Source organism: Cupressus sempervirens, chromosome 10, assembly GCF_028749045.1.
Source record: "Cupressus sempervirens isolate cs-2001-9-10 chromosome 10, ASM2874904v1, whole genome shotgun sequence".
Classification (NCBI taxonomy): domain Eukaryota; kingdom Viridiplantae; phylum Streptophyta; class Pinopsida; order Cupressales; family Cupressaceae; genus Cupressus; species Cupressus sempervirens.
Genome location: NC_143127.1, coordinates 662,254,518 through 662,277,166, shown reverse-complemented (window position 1 = coordinate 662,277,166; position 22,649 = coordinate 662,254,518). Strand labels below are relative to the sequence as shown.

Genomic DNA, 22,649 nt, shown 5'->3' with positions numbered 1-22,649 from the left:
ACCCTAGAATACATATAAAACTTGTCCATTTTGGACAACGTGGCTCTGAGGCAATTTTTTTTGGTTTTCAGTGCCGTACGGGCACAAAAATTGAGAAAAAAGATATTTTAAAAATGTTTTTTGCATTTTTTAAAACACAACCAATGTTTTGAAAGGCACCACTGGCACTCCTCCGCCACCAACAACACCTCCAACGTGTCCGTTGTTGCTATAGACACACCGCCACCCACCGTGGCTCACGTTCTGCCACTACTGCGCTCACTATAGTCTCATCACTGCAGATTGCACCCTCCGCTCCACTCCGCTAGCCTCCTTTGGTATCCGCCACCCTGCACGTTGCCCATTGAGGCCCACGCTCCACCCGCCACTGTGCACCGCCTCCCGGCATCGTTCCGCTCTGCCCTGCCAGCCTGGCAGGTTTTTAAGCCCTGCGGCTATCACATGGGTGATCGAGAGCCCCAAATTCAGCCCCTTGCACACTCCATGTGTCCAGGGGCTCTTTTTTTAACCCCAGGGGCTCTAATTTGTTCTTGTGGAGCTTTTCTAACCCTCTCGCACTGTTTTTGCTCTATCTAGAGCATACAGGGGTCTTTTTTAGACTTCTTTATATTGTCGAAAAGCTCTTTCCAAGCTCTTTCTGATAATGGGGGTTAGGGTTTTTGGCTCTTCTATTTTGATTTTTTTTTTGTCAATAGTGATATTCATGTTTTGCCTTCCAAGAGCCTTATCTCGCTCATCCGGACTCATTTTTGGGCTCGCCAGGTATTGTTGGAAAGCTGGTTCTATGAGTTATTCAATTACAGAGGTATTTTATCTAGATTATACTCCAAGTTCTTTCTCCTCCAAGTTTTGCACTTTTGCACTCTTGCAGATTACTTGGATTCTACAGGTCCTGGGATCTCTTCTTCTATTCTTTTGGCTCACTCTTCTTTCTGACTTCTGAGCATTGTATGCTTCTCTTCTATTGCATTCTTTTTTTTGTAAATGCACTGAGATAAAGTGCCTGCTTTTGCATATCTAGGATCTTGTACACCTTGTGTTTGTTTGTACTCACACTCAATCATAAAGTGCCATGGCGGGTCATGATGTTTTGCCTTTTGTGCTCATCCACCTTTGTCAAGTGAATGTTTCTTCCATGAAATTAGCCCATGCTGTGTGTCAGTGAAACTGCCCTTTATCCTATGCTTTTACTTTTATTGCACTGTTGGTGTTCCTGATTCTTCTTCTTGCAAATGTTTTTGCCGTTACATTTTAGTGTTCCTATCACCCCTCTCGCTATTCAGCATTATGGGGGGGGGGGTGTGGTTCAGTTGAGTGATCTACATATTTAGTTTTTGTTCCTATGTACTAGGCGGATGCAGTGGCTAGGCACCTATGCATTTCGATGAGATGGCTCATCTACTATATAGACACTTATTCATTCCTACTTATGGAGGTCACCTCTTCGATTGATCAGCTCTTCAGACTTTGTCTTCTCTACCTGGTCATGCACTATTTCAATGGGGGTTCCAGTAGTTTCTTTTGACAGTGTTTACAGCTTCATGCTTCAGAGATGCTTCATGCTCTTTCTTGTTCCTTTCTTTGGGACATTTCCTAGATTGGAGGCTTTGTTTCCTTCATCTAGTTCATTTCCTTGTATTGGCACTAGTGCATTTCACCCTAAATCGTGACCAAAAATTGCGACCAAGCTTTTTAAATGGGTTGGTTGGTCGCGTTATAAAGCAATTTTATTTTTTTTTAATAACATGCCCGTGTTGGTTGTAATTGCAACAAATTAATTTTTTTGGAATTGTGACACACATGGCAGCATAAAACAAAAAAAAGGGCAAAAATGTAATTCACATTTCATTTGGCAAAGCTATGAGTCCAATCTCCATCAACATTGGTGCAAGGGAAGCAAAAAAGTCCGATCTCCATCAACATTGGTGCGAGGGAAGCAAAAAAGTTTGGTCTCCATTGAAAAGGGCACAAGGGCACGTCTGCTACAGATCATTGATGGGTGCATTTGATTGTAGAACATTGTAATAAAACTTTGTTGCAAATTATTGCTATGATTGTAGACTTCCATTTGTGCTTTCTTGAATGTCATCACCCTTTTGTTTTAGCTCTTGTTCTTTCCACCTCCTTCATGCTCCGATCACATGGTATTTTAAAGTTTTTTTTGGGGTTTTTTTTTCCACTTTTTATGATATGCAGTGTATCATCTCATTAGATTCTTCACTCATACTATGCGACTTTCCACGAACTACCTATTTGGATTATGTTCATGATCTCAACTATTAGGGGAAACTCTGCACACTCTATCTTCTCTCGATTGTGTAGGGTTCTAGAATTTTGAACGCTTTTGATCTCCTTAGGGTTTGAAGAGCCTTATCTTTATCAGGTCTTCTTCCTTTGAAATGGATGTTGTCTGAATTGACACTGAGTTTCTTATCAAATGCAATTGGCTACTTTGCATAATTCACACTAATAGAAGCAAAAACACCAACTACTTGTTACTCTGCAAGGAAAAAGTGAGCATCTTCTGCACCTCTTTCACAACTTTCATGCAATCTTTTGTGTCTGTTACAAAGTGCAATCCACATTTAATGATTCATCTTGATAGAAGTCCTCTCCTTGGAAAATAACAAGCTTTTTCATTCTTGAATAGGGCTTGACTACTATTCTATTTATCCCAGGAATGCCATGTAAAACTCTCTGCCATATACTGACATATTCAGGTTGTATTGTGTTTTTTAATGGACACTTTTAATGGATTTCTACCAATCCACTACTTTAAGAATATGCTCTCTTTCATCAAGATTACTTTCTAGGATAGCTACTAAACTTTTAATGTCAATACTTTAGTTAGAAATATGCTTTCTTGTTCAGCAACACAAAATCTGCCTTGTCTTCATAATTTTGTAAAGTTCTATGATGCTCATCTTGCAAAATCAACCTTGAAATTTTTAAAAATTCATTGAAACATAGTGCATATGCCTTGTTTCTTGTATCATATTTCATTATTCCACAAATTTTTGCTCATGATCAAATCATACAATTACATAGCCTGATAGTTTCTTAAATCAAATTCGCATACATATAGAAAAAATGCACGGAGATGGCAAGTTGTGAAAGCAATCATATAGGGTTGTAACATGAGCGGCTTGCATTAATCCTTGAAACCTACCATGTGTATGAGGGCTTGGCACTACTAAGAATTGGCTAAACACATGGAGCACATTATTTAATTCAGACACTGCTTGACGAACCTCATCAGCAGTACGTTTTTGCTTTTGAAATGTTGAAGTTGAAAACTTCTGCATGGCAACACCAACATCAAAGCATAACATGTAATTTGAGGGTACCAAATGTACTGCTCTTAGTAATGATCTTTTACAATCTTGCCACTATTCTACTTCATAATGTGATAGAGCTAAATATAATAAAATTTGGGTGTCAGTGCCAAAATAGAATTTCCTCAAACAATTTTGATACATTTTCACTGCAAGCCCAAACTATCCTTGTGCAAAGTAAACATGTGCTAGATTTACCCACACATCAGGCATCTGAACAAAGATGTTTCCTGCTATAGCTTCTTGAACCTGTGTGAAAATTTCCTTTGCAATATCAAAATGACCCCTTCGGCTAGCACAATGCCTGCCCCATTTGCAGCATAGACATTTCCAAGTCTCTGAGCCAACACTTTACAATATAGTTCCCTAGCCTTATCAAGATGTATTCCCTCCGCATTTGTATCCTTCTTCTCATTGCGTGAAGCTGCAAAATAATTCTAGTTTCCAAGAGAAATGTCAGCATAAGAATCCTTACCATCTGATACATTTTGTGCAGTTTTAATTGTTTCTTTTGCTTTAAGCCAGTCATCTATTTTTAGTTCCAGGTTGCCAAGCATGGTAATTGCATTTACTGAGGTTTTATCAACCTTAAGTGCCTCCCCAATCAATTCTAGGCTTAGTTGGATCTCATTTCGAGCCTGGGCCATGGCTGCAAGTCGTAGATATGCATCCACATAATCAAGAAACTTGAACAATATTACCCTGTACAAAAGATTTTCTTTTTCAGTGTCATGTAGCTGTTCAAACAGCCTGGCAAGATTAAATAGTATGGTATATGAAATATTTTACATATTCAACAATGGATGATCTATATTCCAAGAGATCTTTTGTAGTCAAAATAGAAGTTTGAAAATTGTTGAAAATTTAGTATAAGTTTATGTTGAAAATGGTTCTAATCTTTTAAATTGAATTCACCAAATAAAGTTATTTGAGAAGATGTTTTGTAGTCAATATAGAAGTTTGAAACATAGAAAATGTTATTTGTTTTTTATTTGTTTCACAGAAAGATTTTGAAGTCAACAAAAGGAAAATCAAGTGATGAAATTTTGTTCCTCTTATGTTCAATGATATAGTTCTATTATCTTTCATTTTTTTATTTTTTTATTGAATATATAACTTAAAATTATTTTAAATAAATCTTAGGTTCAAATTTATTCAATATTTGATTTATTTTTCAAAAATAAGAAATTGTAACCCACTTGAAGATTTTTGTGACATATGACTTCTAAATGATCCATGAGAATTTAACTTATATCTTGAAAATATTCCAGATTGATTTGATTTACATTATTACATATATAGATATATGTTTCTAGAGATATTTAGTTTATTTAAATATGTTGTTGCTTCTGATGTATCTACTGTATAGGTAAAATACTAAAGGTTCACCACACAAAGAGTCTTTTTGATGAAATGATGTATTCACCAAATAAGAAGTATTACCAATGTAGGATGGAATGAATTATTTATTATATCATCCCCAAAATACCTCAATAGGAGACAAGAGGTAGTTGAATCATGAGCTTTCCATTGAGTTTGAAGATATTTTTAGAAAAAAAAATGTATTTTTGGAGAATGGTAAACACTATAAAAGACAATTTATCTAAATAGATTATTGAATTTTTTGTTAGAAAATATCAGCTAGGATAAGATTATAAATCAAGGATAACAACATGGTTTGGTATCCTATTTCCAAGATAAAATAGGCTACAAAGAAAGAAAAGTGGTTCACTCATAATAGTCTAAAATGCTAATTTGGGTATAAATTGTGTCTTGTTGTCTTTATGGGCTTCATTTGGCTGGTCATTAGCTGAAAAACTAGGAATCTATAAAGATCAATTAAATAGGGATAATCATTTAGAGTTTTTGTATGAACACATTTAGACTATTTTAAATTAAATATATTGATTTTCCTTTGCATTGAGTTGCTATAATAATTTTGTTTGCTTCAAATCCATATAGTAGATTAAATAAAATGTCTCATTATTTCTATATTCACTACTACTTATAGGTGAAAAAAGAACATTCAAGCATTCAAGGACTATTGTGATATTTTTTATGCAAGCTCACAATGTCCAATAGACTTTCAAACAACCAGAATGCTTCATCCCATGTATGAAAGTTTTCATTTATAAAATAGTTATTCTGTGGTATATGAAATATTTTATATATTCAACAATGAACGATCTATCGTTCTCTTGTAACATTTAGCAAATAGTTTGAATACTTGACTTTCTATAATATTTTGTTACTTGTATGCACATTTTTGGGGAGCCAAATGGAAAAGATGAGCTTGAAATATTTGAATACATTCCTTTTCATACGAGTGATTATGAACATATGTCAAGATAGATTGAAATATACATATATATTTTTATCGCACACTTATGTAGTGCACACATTTAGATATGTGTAGTTACTTTTAAACATGTTAATCTAGTGTAACTTATAAAATGTCCAATATAAGTCTAGGTTGAAAAAGGTTAAAAAAATTTAATGGAATTTGTCAAATAAAGTTATTTCAGCAGATGTTTTTTAGTCAACATAGAAGTTTGAAACATAGAAAATGTTAGTTATTATTTTATTTGCTTCATAGAAAGATCATAAAGTCAACAAAAGGAAAATTAGGTGATAAAATTTTGTTCCTGGGTACGGCCACAATAATGATTCCCACTTTCCATAATGAAGAAATCAGATGGAAAGTGGGGAAGCTAAATTTTAGGGGCTTCAAATGAAGACAAATCTTTGAATGAAGGTTCCAAGGGGCTTCACTCGAAGTCTCCATGCCGATATTGGTGTCGGGGCTTTGAATGAATCTTAGGGCTTCATTCGAATCTGACATGCAAACCTCATTCATACTCCTAATAACTGATCAGAAAAGCTTTTAAATCCAACATTTTTTCTTTTTTTTCCCATGGTTTCATGTATGAGTTGGTGGACTAGGGCACTAAGAGGGAAGTTAGTAACATCATACCTTGCATCAGCATCTTCGTCTATGATGTAGGAGCACCTATTCATTGGATTTCTCATGGATAAATTCATATTTTAAATTATATTTAAATAGTATTTAAAAAGCAACTCAATTTAAATAATGTTGTCACTTTATTCCACGGCAACTCAAGTGAAACACCTTCTTCTTTTAGTCGATGGAAGAATTCCATATCCTTTAAACACATAGGAAAAACTTCAAAATTGATACTGGGGCTTTTATTGATGAATTCAGCCCAAACGCCATTTCCTAATGCCTCCATGAAAGTTTTTTGAGCCAACTCTAGTTCATCGCACTCAAAATGAAGAAACCCAATGTTGTTTAACAATTCAATGGGTACATCTTCTCTACTCTTCTTGAGAAGAGACTTTGCTGTGTTAAGAGAATCTAAGGCTGCATTGGGGTCTGATGATATCAATAACTCACCCATCTTAATAAAGGAATGAGCATCACGTGGATCTATGCGAGTTCCCTTTCTTAGAATTTCCAAAGCCTTCTCTCACTACCCTTGTTGAGCATATATATGGCCTACAGCTTTCAAGCTCTCATAGTTCTCAGGGTGAACCTCCAAAACCTTTTCAAAATTTGAGAGAGAACTCTTAAGATCTCCCAATTTCATTTAACCTGTCCCAACCAAAAGTATGGCAACACAAAATCCTGTGGCTTCTGACTTTCCTTGACTGATGCCATGTAGTAGCGGCCAACAATTTCATAATCACCTTTGCTATGATAAGATCGTGCAAGATTATAATATGAATGAGATTTCATGAGAGGGTGGTCTGTCAAAACAAGAGCTATCTCAGTCAATTGTTCATTTGGATCTCCACATTGCTAATCACTTGGATCAATGCTTTTCTCTTTCTTCACAAAATAGGTTTGGTCTGAGAGTTCAACAAGTCAAGAAAGTGAACCATTTAGGTTAGTGTCTCCCCTCCCAAATGATTTCCTCAAAATCAATATAGATGGGTTTTCAAGGAGTAATCCACGTCCAACAAGAATGGGTGGTACTAGTAGTGGAACTTTAAGCCCTGTTTAGTTTTTCTTTTCTACTTTCTTTAGTACTCATTCTAAAAATTAGATGGAAGCTTGGGCTATTCTCTATACTTTTGAGAAAGCCTGTGTATCGGTCTGGAAAATGATTTTTGCAAGATGGACTATGATTCTTGTCACCCTTCTGAATAGTGGAAATTTTCTAGATTGCTCTTGGAGGCTAGCCCTGGTGGCTATGCTGATGTACAATTTAATATGTTTGAGAATGAATATGAACCTTTTTGTTAATATGATTCTAGATGTTAAGTAATTAGCTATAGATGCACCCTTATGTGTGATCTTTTTTTTAAAATTAATATAAAAGGGTGTGGCCCCTCAGGCCACAATTTACGTGGAAATGAAAAAATGTAAAATAAACATAGCTATGAGATAAGAAAAATAATAAACAATGGAATAATAACAAAAGCAATAGCCATTTCTAAAGTCTACCCTTCTCATACTTTGTCACTTGCATAAGCTCAAAAGAAGAGATGCTATAAGCCCTAGAAATGACATAGCTATTGAATCTAAGAATTCTCATAAAACTTTTCAATGTGGAAATCGTTTCTCATCATGCATCTGAAAAATAAGTCTTGCCGTAGATTTTTCTTAAAATCACAGTCAATGAATTTAAGGCTATAAGAACAAAAATGCCTACCAAATATGACGCTTTGGGTTTCAACATTGAAACTAAAAAGCATCAACCTACATTGGACAAAATAATTTAAACAAATTGAAATGGAGTACCCAAATCGGGAATTGCTAAATGTCCTAATCAACCAGTTTTTATGCTCTACAGTAATGACCTAGTATTTATACCAATTATACTAATTTTTGTGGAATATGTATCATAAATATTGCTTCAAATCCTTAGCCTACCCTATGGGCCCAAAACCTGTCCAGTTTGCAAGTACTAACTAGAATTCAAAACCGATATCTTGATGTATTTGATAGATCATTATCAATTGTCTGATTTCTCTTTATTATCATTTCTTGAAGGATCGATGGGTGGATGCTTAACCAATTGATGTCTTAATTATAAATATTTAAATGATTGGATGCTAGAATGGTTGATACTCGAATAGTTGATATTTTCCTATATAAGTGACTATTTGTTTGCTTGCTGGTCTGATTGTTTGGTTATTTTGATATTTGATTCCCAATTGATGATAGGTGGACAATTGAATTGTTTACTTTGATGGATTTAGGATTGATTATTTAACAAATGTTGATAGTGATGATTGAATGAATGCTGATTTGATATATTGGTGTGTAATGATTTCATAAATTGATTCTTGAATGGATTTCTGATTTTGTATCTAGTTGAATGAAATGACATTTGATGGTGAATTTCTATTGATCTTCCCTTTATATTTTATTTATAAAAGAATTGCCACCCTTCAAAAGGAATTGAGTCACCACCCTTCATTGCTTCCTCACGGAATAATAATTTATTTCCAAATGATTGTTTTCTTCCTTCATGTTCTCTTCTCATAGAATGGTCTCTCCTTTATATCTTAATCCTTCAATACTCATAACTCTTTATTGCATTCATTTTGATCATTCACTAAACTTAACTAAATTTTAATTATATTACATGTTATTTTAATTTTTTATATTTTTACTTTTTATTTTTATTATTGAATGTCATGTCAAAAAGGGGACATTATAGTGAGATGCATTACAATATATCAAAATAACAAGAACATTATTGAAACAAACTGATACAAAATTCAGATTATAAAATCAGACTGCTGCAACAACACAAATTAACCTAACAAAAAGCATAGAATACCATTCCCACAATGATCGAACATTTACCCACTAAACTACACCTCTTCTAAATAATGTAAGATGCTGATAACACATTGATACTGCCATCACACATGTCAAATTAGACTGATACACACTAAAAGCCACCCCAATCAATTGTAGCTAACATATGGATGCACACTTATAATTGATATCAATCAAAATATTGAAGGTCTGGAATAGGACATAGTGGCTGCTGATACAGTAGGTACAAACTCATAGAAAGCTCACAAGATTTGCCAAAGTCTACATAACTAAGACTTAGCATCAAAGATTCTCCCTAGGCACCTCGAAACCACCAAATATTGGCCCCAAAATAGGATCCCTTCATCTTCAAGCTCTCACATACTTGCTCCACTTGGTACAACACCCCATAAAGGTCATCTATTCACTTTCAACTTGGATAGCCTACAATATGGTCTTTGTATACAATTCATTTTTTGTCATTTCATTATATGTTTTGAACAAGTGTGGAAAAAAATCAGATTTTTATTATGAATTTTCTGTTCACCAATCTATGTTAAACTAATTAGCAAGGTCACTTTCCTAATACTTTATGAACTGGATGCTATTCGCAAGGTCAGTTTCCTAATACTCACTATAGTACTTGATATTCAATTGAGATAGACATAGCTCATTAGTTTGTTTGTATTCTCTTTGGATTTTGTTAAAGAAGACAACTAAATGCTATATGATGAAATTAAAGTTCTGTGGTGTCAATAGGCTTGTGCATCTCTTGAGCCAAATTACTAGCCCCAGTGACATTTGTTGTTGTTCAAAAGCAGCACCATACTAGACTATTTGCAAACAACCATGCAAATGGGCATTCTATAGATAGACTTGGGAACATCTTGCCAAGTCTTCAGTACATAATAAAGCTACTGAATTTCATAAATTATTTTTTTGATAGTTGATTTGTTTAAATATTGCCCATCAAAAATTACTTAGTACATCTCATCTTTTTTTTGCACAGGAGCTTGCAGTTCTGAAGAATCTGATAGCGAAGAATTTGAAGAAGATATTGTAGCAAAGGTATATTTGGTGTTCTTTTTTAAGTGAAAATGTGATTGGAAATTTTGTATATTGTCATATTTCACTTGCAGAAAGGTCAAATTGTAAATAGAGGTGAAGTTTTATGGATTTAAGTTTCTTCTTCATTATTTATAATGCTCTCGATTCCTCCTTTGTAGCTATAAAAATACTTGTTTATTTTCACCTTTCCAAATACCCTTTACCAGGTTCTTCAAGATTCCAAAATATCTTGGGCTAACCCCACTCCAGCATGTCCTAACTCCTACTTGGTTCAGAGACCTAACTCCTTTTTATATGTGTCTTCCTCTTACTACTCCATCTGCAGGTTGCAAACAAATCATCCTTCTTCCACTAATGAGTCATTCCATTCAAGAAAGACCATGTCTGACAATATCAACGCACAAAAAAATAGGGAGACAATTGCTAGACTATGGTCTAACTTAAAAAGAAAAGGTGATGGAAAATGTTATTGTCCTTGCAAAATGTGTAAGGACTTAAAGACTCAAAGATATCTAATCACAACAACTGAGCAACATTGTAGGCAACATGGTCACATTGAAGGGGGAAACGTGTATCGCCCATTGGTATGTATTTTAATAGTTTATAAATTACATAAGACATGATTTGATGATGACATCATGGTCATGGTTAATATAAGGTCATCATTTTCATATAGGTCAACATCCCTGAGTTTCATGTTATGGACCATGACAATTCTAAGAATGCAGATTTCCAAACGAGGGAACATGGAGGTGTGAATATTGAAGTAGAAGGTAATGATACCATGGAAGATTAGGATGATGAAGATCACGATTATCAAAATGATCACAATGATCAAGATGATAATGATGATAATGATGATGGTGATGATGATGCAAAGTTTTATGTACCTTTACTTGAGAAGGCACACCAGTCCCTATATGAAGGCTCCAAAACAACTCTTCTTGCCACTGTATTGCTATTGGTGTACTTGAAGGTTATGAATGGTTTATCCAATGTAGCAATGACATGTATGTTAAGGTATGCAATCTTCTTTCATTATTTTACTCGTAGTTCCCTTAAAATTAACATTGGGTTCGTGTAGAAATTAATATTCTTTAAATTAAGAAATTATATTTTTGGTCATAGGTTGATAGGTGAGTGTTTGTTACCACCATCAAACATTCTACCTCACTCGTACTGAGAATTATCTGCCATCATGAAAGATATTGGAATGGAGTATCAAACAATAGATGCATGTTTGAACTATCATATTATATATCATAAACATCTTGAATTTGTAACACAATTCCCTACTTGTCATATCAGTAGATATCAATTAGATCGATTAACAAAAAAGGTGCCTCGCAAGGTTCTTCGGCATATTCCCATTATTCCATGTCTGCAATGATTATTCAAGTGCAATAGCTTGGCACAATTTATGGATTACCATGCGCGCAATAGAAGTCAAGATGATATTATGCAAATGCCTGTAGATGGTTCAACATTTAAGGAAATAGAGAAAAAATGGCCACACTTTAAAGAAGAACCTCGTAATCTCAAGCTTTCATTGGTAGCAGATGGTGTCAATCATTATGGAGAGATGAGATCTACTTACTCAGTGTGGCCTATTTTTGTTATCAACAATAACATACCTCCTTGGTTGTCCATAAAGACAGAGCACATAATGTTGACACTGATTGTTCCAGGTATTTTTTGATTTAGTGGTCATCTAAATTAATTTATTATTACTAATCCATCAAATGGTCAAAATAATTATGTAATTTTTTTGCTCATTCAACTAGGTAAGTACCAAGTGAAAGAGATCAACGTATATATTGAACCCCTTATCGATGAGTTGGTGGTGTTATGGAATGGGGTTACTATGTATGACATTTGTAGACCAATAGGACAAAGACAATTTCAATTTCATACAATGCTTGTATGGACAATACACGATGCCCCTGGGCTAACACATTTTTGTGGTATGTTCTCTTCTTGACATGTCTTTTTTGGTATGTCAAAGTTAACACATTTAGTCCAATTATACACGATCTTCTAGGTCTTTAGACAAAGGGTAAATTTGCATGTCCATTTTGTGGTCCAAAGATGAAATCTCATCATTTAAAAAGTTTAAGAAAGTAGGTGCTTGATGAGAATAGACACTTTCTACACATAAATCATAAGTACCGAATTATCGAAAAACATCTTTTCAATGGTCTAGAAGAGACTACGTCAAAGCCACAGAGAATGACACCTTGCCTATGGAAGTTGGCATACAATAAAATAAATCATCAAGGTAATGTCATTCCATTTGATGCTTTTTTGTTTCAAATTTATATTTTGATATTGCGTTTTGTTTACTAATGATGTGATTGATGGTTGTGAGGGTCGTCAAGACATCAATGTCCAACTTCCAAAAGGACTAAAAATTTATCCTACACAATTTACTAGGTTGGTGTACTACAAGAAACTCCAAATTGTGCATTTTTTTGATCCTATGCATATTGGAAAGAATGTAGCAGAGACATTATGGAAAATCTTGGATGGAAGGTGTGACAAAGATCAAATTGTCAAAACTTGTAGTGACATTGAAGAATCCAACCATGCAATGAAAAATGGTATTCGACCAAATAAAAATGGAAACCAGATTGATACAAGTGCCCTTAGTTGGTTATTGTTAGAGCAGCAGAGCAATGCTATAAAAAGAAGTCATAAAAAAAATACGATTTCCCACAGGATTTGCTGTGAACATAAACAATGTCATATCAAATAAAAGTGAATTTGGGCCAGGGTTGAAAACACATGATTGGCATACATTTATTAAGGTAATTCATGTTATTTTTTATTCACTATATATTTATATACTACATGTAGTTTCAATTGCATTCTTTTATAAAATATTGAAAAGATCATTTTACAAATATTGCAGTAGGTTCTACCTCTATCTCTCCCACACCACTTTGCCAACAATTTCAAATAGGTTATATATGATCTTGGAAAATAAATGAGGTGGTTTTCATCTAAAGAAATCAATAAAGAAGATATAAAATATTGGAAGAGAAAAATTCCTCTTCTGATGTGTGAAATGCAGAAGTGTCTACCTCCAAGTTTTTTCAATGCACAAGAACACTACCTCATACATCAAGTTGAGGAGATTGAATTGTGTGGACCTATACCAACCAGGTCAATGTGGATGGTTGAGAGGCACTTGGAATTTTTGAAAGGCTTGGTTCGATAGAGAGCACATCCTGAGGGTTCTATGGTGGAGGGATATATGGTATACCGGACCATGGTGTACATTACTGCATATCTTCCTAAGTTTGCAGCAAACATCCATGTAGATCGTATTTGGGATCCTAATTCAATTAACAAATTTGAAGGGGAGTACTTGATGTGCAAAGGTAGATCGAGGAAAGTGAGAGGTAAATCTAAGATGTTATTGTAGTTAATTAATTCATATAAATCTTCAATATAAGTTATTTTTAATTGATGTATTTTTTTGAAACAGGTGGTCGAGAGTGGGATGCAATACATTTGTATATTGCAAAAAATCTTGATTGGATGACAGAATGGATTGAACAATGTCAAAAAAATGGTTGCTCATTAACATGGGAAGGTGTTGCTTCATTGGTTATAGAAGCTCATCGTAATGGAGATTCCAATGTTATGCTGATGGTAGTTGATCTAGTAAAGGGTTTAAGAGGTGGAGAGGTACGTAGAAATTTATTAATGATCATAACTCGACGTATGTTTCATATCAACTCACGATGCAAATAATTTAAACACACTTTAAAAGTTGCAGGTCAAGCACCACAAAGCTATGTACTATCATGGCACAAGTTCCACATAAAAAGGTTGGACGACACAAAGAAAACTTGTGATTCTAGGATAACTGCAATTTTCGAGGTCACCAATATATCATCTAGAAACAACATACATCTTCAAAAATCTCAAAATCAATACTATGGCATCTTGGATGATATAATTGAGTGTGAATTTAACACCTTCAAAGTAGTTCTATTTATCGTCAAATGGTACAGGTTATGACTAAATCAAAATGATCTAGATAGAACGGTTATTCAACATGATAATGGATTGACAATGATCAATACAAGGTCGTTTGAGCCAGTTGGAGATGAGCCCTATGTTTTTCCAAGCTAATGTGAGCAAGTGTTTTACTCAAAGGTTCCAAATAAACAGGGTTGGTCATTTGTTGTTAGACATGATCCAAGAGGAAGGCCAATAAAGTATAATGTTATGGAAGAAGAAGATATTGAAGATGATGAAGAAGTAGATGATGAAGATCAAGATGATGGTGATGACGATGATGGTGATGGTGATGATGATGATGATGATGGTGATGATGATGATGATGGTGATGGTGATGATGGTGATGATGATGGTGATGATGGCGATGATGATGGCGATGATGATGGCGATGATGATGGTGATGATGGCGATGATGATGATGATGATGATGATGATGATGATGATGATGATGATGAAGATAATCAATGACTAAAAACATCATCACCCCTTATATTGACGATCTTGCATTCCATATATAAGGTAAATTTGTTCATGTTTACGATGTTGCATATTGTTCATGTCGTCTTTTAAGTTATTTGTAGCATACACGTATCATGTAATTTTTAGCGAACTTAAGATAAATGATTAACATATGCAAGAAATTTGATTACATATTTATTGTGTTCATTTCTAATGATTACAACATATGCTATTTATAGTTACCAATGTTTATGTTGTGTTTGATGTTCATGTTTACGATGTTGCATATTGTTCATGTCATCTTCTAAGTTATTTGTAGCATACACGTATCATGTAATTTTTAGCGAACTTAAGATAAATGATTAACATATGCAAGAAATTTGATTACATATTTATTGTGTTCATTTCTAATAATTACAACATATGTTATTTATAGTTACCAATGTTTATGTTGTGTCTGATTGTCACCCTTTTTGCAAACAATCAATTGACTACAGGAGATTTGACCTGTTTGGCATGGATTGTGCACAGTGACATGGATCAACAGGTATAAGTCAATAAATAGACATAATTTTCTTATATTCTTCTTGTTTATCATTGAGAACGTATGTTATAAATAGACATATTATATAATCATATAATGTATATATAGACAAAGAAGGTCCATATAGAAATATAATTGTATAATCACTTTCAACTTACTACATTTTATATATGTCACTTTCACTTTCCATTTGATGGATTGCAGGACCCACCAAATAGGTACTTGTTAGATCTATCTACATTGAATGAAGAAAATGAGGAAATGGTAGATGAAAGCTCTACATGTAGTATAGCTAAAAGAGGGAGATCAACTAGAGGTCAAAAGAATAGAAAAAAATTTGATAAACCCATGCAATTTTTCCTTGCTAATGGGGGGCCATGTTGTTATGATGATGAGACCAAAGGCGACATCAAGGTGCCCTTTCAGTACTCACACATTGAGAAAGAATGGATACCCAATGAGCTACCTCCAATTAACACAAATTTTTGTGTTAATGAGAGGATATATCGCATTGCTCCATCCTCATTACATGGTTTGGGCCTATTTCCCATGGATGGGATAAAGGTATGTTACAACAAAGTTGGTCAAATTGTTCAAGTATGTCGGTCCATGTTACAATTACAATGATTGGATGCAGATTGTTTGATATAAAAAAAGTATGCGTAGGTATGGGGTATCAACTAATTATATACAATGGAAAGAAAATGATCAAAGTAAAAGATTTTCTATGTACATTGATGAGAGACCAAAAGCAATAGGTAATATTGCAGGTTTTATAAATAGTACATGACCTTCTTCAACTAGTAAGAAACCCAATTGCATATTTGAGGCGCGTGAGGGGAATGAAGTTTTTGTTTGTGCAATAAAATCAATAAGTGCAAGGGAAGAACTACTAATTGATTACCATTTAAATCGCATAGATACAAACAAAGTTACTATCATGAGGGTTGTACCTACTATTTACCATTTTGTTAATAAGGTTTTTTTTGTTGTCTATTTCTTTTAGTTAGCTAATTTTTTTATGTTTAATCTTTGTGATAGGATGATATGGATCCGACAGATGATAGAGGTCACTAGGATGCTGCTCCCACCCCTTCTTCAGAGAGGGTAAACCTTTTTGAAATTGTACAAATTAGATAGTTGAAAAATGTTATATTATTACGTTATTTTATTTATGCTTTTTGAGTTTTTATGATAGTTTTACTGATATTCCTCTCACAATTTGATGTTTAGGATAAGGGTATAGCAGCAACAGTAAGCACTGAGCCACTAGCTATGCATTCTGATGAGGATATTGCTGATACTCCCAATTTCATAAAAATGTTGAAGAAAAAAATTAGAAAACTTAATATAGAAGCAATGAAAATTTTGGATGAGGCAAATATGGAACCCGGGGAGATGATGAAGAAGCTATCAGATTTGAAAGTGGAAGCTCAACATTATGAAGTAAGCTCCAATGAATATTTAGTTATAACAAAAGTTCAATAAAGATTTATATTTTATAATCTTTTATGTTGTGAAGTAAAATATGTAATATGTGCAAAAATACTTTATTGATGCAATTTTTTTAAAGAGTTGTAAGAAACTTTAACTACTAAATTCTTGTTATACAGGAATTTTTGGCAATTGATCCACAACCTAGTCAAGGACAACGTGGTGAGGCTAGTAGTAGCAGAGCTCTAGCTGCCATTGGTAAAATAATCTTTTAGTTGACAAGTTAGAAGGAAATTTTTATTTTGAACATTCAAAACTTCTTAACTATTACTTTTATTATTTTAGAATTTCTTTGCTAACAATGTATTGTTCAAGTCATCTAGTGTAGGGGACTCCTACGAGGTTGACAGACACCCATATGAGATTGCCGACTGCAATGTCGGCAACAAGGGGACATCTAGCTGGTAAATCCTTGTTTTTCTATATTTGGTTTTGTGTTAATTATGAGTTGATAATATGTACTTTAATCTTGGGATGCATCATATAGTGTATTTTTTTTTGTGGTAGGAGATGCACCGTCTGGTACGTTGCCAAATGCAGATCATAGTGCATCTATTGGTGATAATTCACTGTCATTTCTTGGAGCTACCCGTGTTTCTAGCACGGGATCTATGGAGACATCATTGTTGATTGACGATAATGAATTAATGCCTTTGAAATGTCCTAAGATTCCAAGTACTTTAAATAATTATTTTTTATATTGTAATAAGGATTTTCTTGCAAGATGTAAACATGATAGGAAGTGGTGAATGCAAGGGCTTTTGATGTGGAGTGATGCATCATGACCTTTAGTGTGTCGTATTGTGCAAGTTGTTTAATTATTCTGGAATTCCTTTTTATTAGGGGTTTGGTAGGATCATCTGAATTATCAATGACCTTTTGTCTATACCAGTAATTCTCTAGTTTAGTAATTTGGTACATTGCAATTTCATGCTTTCAGTAGAAGATACTAACCAATTTTTCTATAGAGAACCAAAAGTGGGAGTCTTCTTTCATATGATTCATTTTAATGGTTTTTACTATTAATTATCCCATGACATTTTTTGCAGGAAACAATACATTTTATAGGAGGCTTTATGACCTCACACTGCGAAGATTTGGGCCCACCATACGTACTAGGTTGTTGTACATCATAACTAAACTAATTTTATCCCACTATTTTTTTTCATATCATTAATTGGTGCAACATTTTTCATTTCATTCGGGTCTTTTCTTATGCTAGCTATATCTAATAATTTTGTGTTTTTTCTTAAAAGGTGGAACTACCAATCTCAAAAATTAAAAGATGAGCTCATCAAAGATATAGAGCATGAGTTTGGTAGTAATATTTTTGATCGTAAGAAATTGTTACAAAAAGCTGCCAGACATCTTAAGGTTGTGAGGGACACATATAGAAAGAGCCTCATCCTAAACCCAAAGTACGAGCGTCCTCCCTTTGTTTCAGTGAGGGACTAGAATGAGTTCATTTTGGATGCAAAGGAGAAAGGGCAACATCCAAAAGAAAGTACACCAGAAAATCCAAAAAGGTATGCAATAGTATTAACTACTAGTACATTAATGAGCAAATTTAGGGTTCAACTTCAGTATCAACAATTTCAACTAGCTCAATTTAATCTATCTATTGATGAAAGGTATGTAATTCATATGCTGACACAATTTCTTATAAATCTCAATCTCAATCTGGGTATAAATCCTACATAAGATATATTGACAAAATGAAGCCCTTTATTCATATTTAGTGACAAATTTTAGAGCCTATGTCTCCTATGGGTTCTTTTCTCAAATTTTATCTTCGTTGAACTCAAACTTAGATTCAACTAAGAAATTCCTACTCAAAGTTGTGACAACCGAATCTTGTGATATGATGTACCATGTTAGATTTTGAGTCATAAAAATAGGCAACGCCTTGACCACTATACTTGTTGACTTTCCCTTTCTTTTACAATAATTGCTCGCTATCTTGAGTTTCCTATCCCCTGTTTTCTTTTGGGTCATGTGTGCATCAAATCTGCATGTAAATCCTGATGAAATCCATCATTGAAGATATCAAATCCCATATTCTATAGTATTTTGTTAACCATGATAACAATATCTAATGTTGTTGTTAGTGATTGTTATTTTATACTGTCATCAATTCCATTTTGTGCTTTGTTGCATATCAAAAAAGAAGTGCATATGCACTATACATCAGATTTAAGTGTGAAGCATCACAAAATCTAATCTCTATCTTCAGATAACAATGTATTCTGAGAATCCTAAAGAATTTAAAGCTGAGCATTTCCACCACATCTAAAATCCATTCTTCTTTTTTAGTATTTTTTTGTTGCTGCTGAAGCTTTGATCACATGGATTATGTGTCTATACCCAACCAATAGATTATCCTTTTTAGGGAATCCCTACTTTTTCTCCTGTGGAAACTCTAAAGATGGAAACTCATTAAGAGATTTTTCCTAATATCACCCTACTTCCAATCTTTCTCTTCCATTCCTTAGCTCCTTGCAAGCTCACAAAAGGCGTATCAACTTTGGTAACATGTTAATTATTTGTGTGTAGACTAATTCAAACACATATATTAGTGAAGTAAAGAGACAAAGTACCAAGCCTAACACATCTACCTTGGGGGAGCACTCTTAAAATACAACATAATGTACAACAAAATTCACAGTTTGTACAAATGACTTTTCATGTGATTTGAACCTTCACCTGCACATCTTGTTCCTTCACATTCTCATCCTTTTGAATTCAATATTTCTTGCTATGCTATTTTGTCAAAATCCCTAAAATAGGAGTTATTTCTCCAACATACTACCACATATAATCCTCAATTTTGCTATTTAAATTTTTTTATTGTAAATATGAAAGGTATGTAATTCATATGCTGACACAATTGCTTATAAATCTCAATCTCAATTTGGGCATAAATCTTACATAAGATATATTGACAAATGGAGCTTCTAATATGTTCTCTCTATGACCAAAGGCACTCACCCTTATAAAACCTTCACCTATGTGTCCAAACCCACTTCCTGGAGTTGTAACTGTATGTGCTTTCTCAAGGATCTAAGTAAAAATATCACATGAATTTTGACCAGGAAATCAAACCCATACATATGGCACATTTTTTCCTCCAAAGAAATCAAACCCAAGTGAAGTAAATGTTTCCACAATGATTCTAGTATTCTCTTTATAAAATTCAACAACTCCATGCATGGAATGCAACAAAATTGAGCATCCCACATTAATAATCATCATATGAAAGATTTTAGCACTAATGCAAGTTAAAGTGAACGATCATTATTTTAGTCTCAAATAAACTTCCCTACAACTTTTCAGATCTTTGTGACCAAAACCATGCTTTCTTATAATAAGCAATCTCAATCCAACAGAGGAAAGGTCAAAGAAAATTTGACAATAGCTACCTTATTAATGACTCTTTTTTGACATATTGTTTTTTCTTTTCATATCAGCAAGAACAAGTATGATTCATACGAATTAGGTAAGTTAATTAATCATTGATAAAGAATAGATAAGGTAAATTACCAATGAGTGCTTTATTTTCCTTTTGCTACCTTATCAATGTCTCTTATCAAAAACATAACTTGAAAATGATAAAATATGACACAACAGAAACCCGAATATTACATATTTGTCAAAACAACCATTTTGAAGAGCACTTCTTACCTTTAACCCTTTTGGAGAAAGGCAAGCTAATCCACCAGCTTGTGCAATATTAGATGCACCATTGAAACAAGTACACATGATACGATTGAAATCATTTACAATAGGGAATCCATCAGAGAATCGAAGCTCATCAGGAATAACTGTCCATCCAAGACGAACACCTGTAAAGCCAACATATTTGGAGAACAATGTAGTCTCAATTGCAATATGCATCACAATATACAACATTAGTAACCAAATGAGAATACCTTCAAAAGTACAGAAAATAGATGCATTAAAACTTAGACAATTTCAATAAATGGCAATGCAAAGCAGGACATGTCTAGACTCTAGTATGATAAATAGCATGAACTCCATGGATAAATAGCATGATTACACATGTCAATTAAAGGTATGATGCTATAAATTTTTCCACTTTTTCATATTTTTAGTGGAACATGCTACTTTATGCTAAAACCTTCATACCAATATATAATAATCCACTATTTAGTACTAATATTTATATCTATATCATCTAACATATTTCAAACTTTTCATAGGTTGCAGGACACATCAAAGGCAACAAAGGCGAGGCTGGAAAAGGTTGGGCAGCACAGACTTGGCTCTGAGGGATATTCAAAAATCAAAGCACGCGTTGTAAGTAGCAATAAATGAATTGCAAAGAAAAATTATTTATAAAATGAAAATAATTTTTTTAATTAATAAAAAAATGTAGGGCACTGATTTTAATTTGGAGGCCACAAAAGAACACAAAAAAAACTACCTTCAAGCAAGGCTATGCAGCGGTGGCTGAATGCCTATAGCAAGCTTCCATTGCCCCAATGGAGTAGTCTCCTGCATCATGTGCACAGGTAAATATGCCAAAAAATATATTAGAAATTGAATACTTGAGCAACAATTTATTTGATAATAATGTGCATGACATTGCAATGCAGCCTGTTAATCCTGAGATAGATCATACGCAGCATCATGAAGTCCCTGATGTGCATCGTACTATCGATGGAGGTGCTCATTTGTTATTTAAAACTAATTATGTAATTATTAATACAATTTAACATCTTTAACTGAATTTGGTGTAATATTTTTGTGTTGAGGATATAGAATCATGTCATGCAGAATGAGTGTCGGAGGATGTTCAGACTGATCAGCAGGTAGATCATGTGGCACATTCAGGTAAAGAAAATCTATGTTTTGTTCTTTTAAATTAATTTTTTGATTTATAGTTCTTTTACTTAAATAAAAACTCATAATTCACTAATATAAAATGGTGGGAATTTAACCTCATGAAGTACTTGTTATTGCAGCGGACCCCCCTTTGGTGCAGCGGCCTCATGATGTTCCTGAACAGATGAGGAGGAGACATGTGTTAGAACCAGTAGAGGAGGGGGATCCTGACAAGGACATTGATATTCCTCTTAGAAATTATATGAAAAAAAGAAACGGCAAGAAAGAAAAAAAGACATGATTATTTATGAATGATTTACTCTTGTATATTGTTAATGAATATTGTGTTAATGAATTATTCATGAATGACTTACTCTTGAATGTTGTGTGTTAATGAATTTTGTGTTAATGAATTATTCGTGAATGTTGTGTGTTTATGAATTTTATGTGTTAATGAATGTTATCATGTGATTATAATGATTGAATGTTATATTTCAAAAATGGATGAATTGAATGTTATTAAATGTTAATGGGGATGACGAGGACATTGATATTCCTCTTAGAAATTTTATGAAAAAAAGAAATGGAAAGAAAGAAAAAAATATATGATTATTCATGAATGACTTACTCTTGAATATTGCTAATGAATATTATTCATTAATGTTGGGTGTTAATGAATATTGTGTTAATGAATTATTCATGAATGACTTACTCTTGAATGTTGTGTGTTTATGAATTTTATGTGTTAATGAATGTTATCATGTGATTATAATGATTGAATGTTCTATTTCAAAAATGGATGAATTGAATGTTATTAAATGTTAATGGGGAATTTAGAGTGATGTTGGGGGGGGGGGGGGGGGGGGGGGGGAGGGGCCAAATGAGCTTCCACCTTCACGTGGTTGGCCCTGTTAAGTAGAGAATATTTAACTATTCTCGAAACCAAGTGAAGCTCAAACTTTAAAGATAAGATTATAGTTAATAGTGACAACCAATTAGCAAGTCGAAATGAAGTTCTTCGTTACAGGTACCTTTTTAGTTTTTAAAGCACGATATCATGTTTTAATATTGTATAGTT

General features: G+C 33.6%; 1 pseudogene; it reads right to left on the bottom strand.

Annotated features, from left to right (window-relative positions):
* Positions 1–261: 261 nt before the first annotated feature.
* LOC149535572 (protein CTR9 homolog) lies at positions 262–20,620 on the bottom strand (annotated as a pseudogene).
* Between the last annotated feature and the right edge of the window lie 2,029 nt (positions 20,621–22,649).